This window comes from Ornithorhynchus anatinus, chromosome 5 (assembly GCF_004115215.2).
Source record: "Ornithorhynchus anatinus isolate Pmale09 chromosome 5, mOrnAna1.pri.v4, whole genome shotgun sequence".
NCBI classification, from domain to species: Eukaryota; Metazoa; Chordata; class Mammalia; order Monotremata; family Ornithorhynchidae; genus Ornithorhynchus; species Ornithorhynchus anatinus.
Window position 1 is genome coordinate 45773876 of NC_041732.1, and position 5204 is coordinate 45779079.

Below are 5204 nucleotides of genomic sequence, written 5' to 3' on the forward strand. Positions count from 1 at the left end.
GTTCCCCTCCTGCAAACTCTGGGCACGGGCAAATCTGTCAGGTTTTCTTTGACTGGGGATGGGCTTCTTTGGTCACCAGCGGAACAAGTGGGCACCCAAAGACCAAAGGGGTCAGCTCTTCAACCAGGTGATGCCCCATACCCTCCACTTCCTAGAGGTCCTGGTCAACAGGAAGCAGTGTGGCCTAGTGAATAAAGCCCAAATATGGGTGTCAGAGGACCTGGGTTCTAATCCTGGCTCTACCACTTGTCTGCTATGAGACCCTGAGAAAGTCACTTAATTTCTCTCTGCCTCAGTTACCTTATCTATAAAATGGGGATTGAGACTGTGAGCCCCATGTGGGACATGGATTGTATCTAACCTGATTAACTGAAGAGCTCTGGAGTGGGACAGGGAGCTTAGACTCAGGATTGAGGGAAACCAATTCCCATTGAGAAGCAGCATGATCTAGTGGATAGACCACAGTCGTGAACCCGCTCTTGACCCCACTTCCCCCTCCAGTTATCGCCCTATCTCCCTACTACCCTTCCTTTCCAAAATCCTAGAACGAGTCGTCTACAATCGATGCCTAGAATTCCTTAACTCCCATTCTCTCCTAGACCCCCTCCGATCTGGCTTCCGTCCCCTCCACTCTCCCGAGACTGCTCTCTCTAAGGTCACCCATGACCTCCTTCTTGCCAAATCCAATGGCTCCTACTCCATTCTAATCCTCCTTGACCTCTCTGCTGCCTTTGACACTGTCGACCATCCCCTCCTCCTCCATACCTTATCTCACCTTGGCTTCACGGACTCTGTCCTCTCCTGGTTCTCCTCTTACCTCTCTGGCCAGTCATTCTCGGTCTCCTTCGCTGGAGCCTCCTCCCCCTCCCATCCTTTAACTGTTGGAGTTCCTCAAGGGTCAGTTCTTGGCCCTCTTCTGTTCTCCATTTACACTCACTCCCTTGGTGAACTCATTCGCTCTCATGGCTTTGACTACCATCTCTACGTAGATGACACACAGATCTACATCTCCGCCCCGTCCTCTCCCCCTCCCTTCAGGCTCGCATCTCCTCCCGCCTCCAGGACGTCTCCACCTGGATGTCTGCCTGCCACCTAAAACTCAACATGAGCGAGACTGAGCTCCTCATCTTCCCTCCCAAACCCGGTCCTCCCCCAGACTTCTCTATCACCGTGGATGGCACGACCATCCTTCCCGTCTCTCGGGCCCGCAATCTCGGTGTCATCCTTGACTCGTCTCTCTCGTTCACCCCACACATCCTATCCGTTACCAAGACCTGCCGGTTTCACCTCTACAATATCGCCAAGATCCGCCCTTTCCTCTCCACCCAAACGGCTATCTTACTGTTACGGGCTCTCGTTATATCCCGGCTAGACTACTGTGTCAGCCTTCTCTCTGACCTCCCTTCCTCCTCTCTCTCCCCGCTCCAGTCTATTCTTCACTCCGCTGCCCGGCTCATCTTCCTGCAGAAACGATCTGGGCATGTCACTCCCCTTCTTAAACAATTCCAGTGGTTGCCTATCGACCTCCGCTCCAAACAAAAACTCCTCACTCTAGGCTTCAAGGCTTTACATTACCTTGCCCCTTCCTACCTCTCCTCCCTTCTCTCTTTCTACCACCCACCCCGCACGCTCCGCTCCTCTGCCGCCCACCTCCTCACCATCCCTCGGTCTCGCCTATCCCGCCGTCGACCCCTGGGCCACGTCCTCCCGCGGTCCTGGAACGCCCTCCCTCCTCACCTCCGCCAAACTGATTCTCTTCCCCTCTTCAAAACCCTACTTAAAACTCACCTCCTCCAAGAGGCGTTCCCAGACTAAGCTCCTCTTCTCCCTCTACTCCCTCTGCCACCCCCCCTTTACCTCTCCGCAGCTAAACTCCCTTTTTCCCCTTTTCCCTCTGCTCCTCCACCTCTCCCTTCCCATCCCCACAGCACTGTACTCGTCCGCTCAACTGTATATATTTTCATTACCCTATTTATTTTGTTAATGAATTGTACATCTCCTTGATTCTATTTAGTTGCCATTGTTTTTACGAGATGTTCTTCCCCTCGACTCTATTTATTGCCATTGTTCTTGTCTGTCCGTCTCCCCCGATTAGACCGTAAGCCCGTCAAACGGCAGGGACTGTCTCTATCTGTTGCCGACTTGTTCATCCCAAGCGCTTAGTACAGTGCTCTGCACATAGTAAGCGCTCAATAAATACTATTGAATGAATGAATGAAAATGAAAGTCAGAGAATGTGGATTCTAATCCTGGCTCTGCCACTTATCTGTTGTGTGACCTTGGGCAAGTCACTTTACTTCTCTGTGCCTCACTTACCTCATCTTTCATATGGGGATTAAGACTGTGAGCCCCATGTGGGACAGGGACTATGTTCAACCCGATTTGTTTGTATTGATCCCAGTGTTTAATACAGAGCCTGGCACATGGAAAGTGCTTAGTAAAAGCTCTTTTAAAAAAGCACCCCCACCTTGGGAGTCACCAGCTGCCCTCTGGCGAGCCTAACACTCTGGGCCACTGCCATACTGGGGGAATAATAATAACAATAATAATGGTATTTATTAAGTGCTTACTATGTCCCAGGCACTGTACTAAGCACTGGGGTGGATACAAGCAAATCAAGTTGGACACAGTCCCTGTCCCAAGTTGGCTCACAGTCTCAATCCCCATTTTACAGATGAAGTAACTGAGGCACAGGGAAGTAAAGTGACTTGTCCAATGCAGATCCACCCACCCGACTCTTTGCACAGGTTCTCGTAGTGGGATGGGAGGGAAAATCAAGGCCTACAGTCCCTGCCCAGGGAGCCAGACCCAGAGTCCACTGCCTGCATAGCCGGACTCTGCTTCAGGTCCCAGCCAGCAGTGGCCGGGTGGAAGTGGGGAACAGAGGAAAGCAGCAGAGAGCAGCCGACCATGGGCTGAAGCCTGGGGAGCACAGAGGAGAGTGGTGAGGGAGGAGGAGCAGAGCCAGGGTGATGGCCAGCTGGCCCGAGTCAGAAGCAGCGCCTGTGGGAACAGGGATCAGGAGGGGGGGACCAACCGGGGTCTTTCCGGAGAAAAGCCGCAGGCCCAGCGAACCACACGCAGCACAGCCATGAGGTCACACTAACTGGGTGGAGATGAGCCAAAATTCTCCCCTCCTTAGGGAGGCCACATGTCTGAAGCAGGCCCTGCCAAGAAGCTCGTCCAATTAGCTCCACCCATCCTCAAATCCACAGGTCCAAGATGTGCCCCACCCACCGCTGCCTGCTAACGTGGGTGGCTTGGGGAAAATATACTAGGAACAAAGATGTGGCCTCAGGGAACCTATAATTTAAGGGGAGACCCATATTGCAAGCATAAGGTAAGAAACAAAAAGAATAGGTGACAAAAAGAGAAATTAAATAAGGAAGCAGCTGTCACTGGAGCTTTGCCATAAGTAGCAAAATCCCAAGGCCTCCCTGGCCCAGCCCTTGGGAATTCTCCCATTCTCCCTCAGGGCCTTGGCTCTTCTGGTCAAGGGATCCTGGGATGGAGGGGTGGGGTGGGAGGGGGGCCCTCAGGGACCCCCTCTGGATCAGTTCTGGGGCTTGCTGCCCTCCTATGCTATCCTAAGAACACTGCTCTCTCTTTCTCGTGACAAGCATCCAAACAGGGAAGACGGTGGAGGCAGGGAATACCTTAGTAGCAAGTGGTCAATCAATCAATCACGCAATCGTTAGTGTTTACTGAGTGCTTACTATGTGCACAGCACTGTACTTAGTGCTTGGGAGAGTACAATATAAACAGAATTAGCAGACACATTCCCTGAGAATCCTCCATTCTGGCTCTCTGAAGGATTTTTCCCTCCCAGCCCACTCTGTAGACAGCAGGACATGGTGGCGGATGGTGTAATAAGAGGAAGACGCAGGCCTAGCCACAGATGATGATCCTCTTGGGGAGATGTTTAGTAGGCAAGGTGGAGGACACCACTCCTACCCAGAGAGACCTTCCCCTCAGGTCCTCCTCCCTTCCCAAGGCCAACTGCCCTTCAGTTTGCAGGGAGCTCTGTGCCATAGGCCATTCTGCTTCCAAAGCTCACCTTCTTTCCCCATCTCTGTTCAAAAAGAACCACCCTGTCCTATCAGCTGGGGCCCAGGCTGCTCTGGCTGGGCTGGAGGTCCCCCAGGATTCCACAGCTGGGGGGCTTCTGGCATCTCCGTCAGCAAAAATAATAATAGCAATATTTATTATGTAACTATGGATCAAGCACCGTTCTAAGCACTGTGGTAGAAACAGGATAATCAGGATGGACACACTCCCTGTCTCACATGGGGCTCACAGTCGAAGGGACAACAGAGACTGACTCCTCATTTGATGAGGAAATGGAGGCACAGAGAAGTTGACTGGCCCAAGATCACACAACAGGGAAGTGATGGTGCCAGGATTAGAATCCAGGACCTCTGACTTCCAGACCTGTGCCCTCTCCATTAGGTCACCCTAGTTCTCTTCTTCCCACACCATTTGCAGCCACTCCGTTGCAGCTCCCAACACTGCAGCACAGAGGACACGGGATGGCATCTCTGTCTCTTTCCCGTGCTTCCCTGCTGCTGTCCAGCTGTCCTTCGCAGGCAGCACATAACCTCATGAGGACCTTTTGATGCTGAGAGCCCTTTAGAAACCTTCTCAGGTGGCCAGTTCAGGGGAATGCCGTTGGACCATTTAGCTTTTTTATGGCTAAATGCTTGCACCTATTCCAGAGAGCATATCTAGTTTCTTCAAGTTTCAACCCTGCCACCTGCAAAACCATACTTAAACACTGAAAGGCGAGGCATCACCTCCCTGCACTAAGTCAAAGCCGCACAGCCTAATGGAAAGTAGCCAGGACTGGGATTTAGAAGATGTGCAGCGTGGCTCAGTGGAAAGAGCCTGAGCTTCGGAGTCAGAGGTCATGGGTTCGACTCACGGCTCTGCCACTTGTCAGCTATGTGACTGTGGGCAAGTCACTTAACTTCCCTGTGCCTCAGTTACCTCATCTGTAAAATGGGGATTAACTGTGAGCCTCACGTGGGACAACCTGACTACCCTGTATCTACCCCAGTGCTTAGAACAGTGCTCTGCACGTAGTAAGCGCTTAACAAATACCGACATTATTATTAATCTCGGCTCCATCATTTGTCTTCTGGGTGACCTCGGGAAAGTCACTTAACTTCTTTGTGCCTCAGTTATCTCAGGTTGGATTCAGTCCC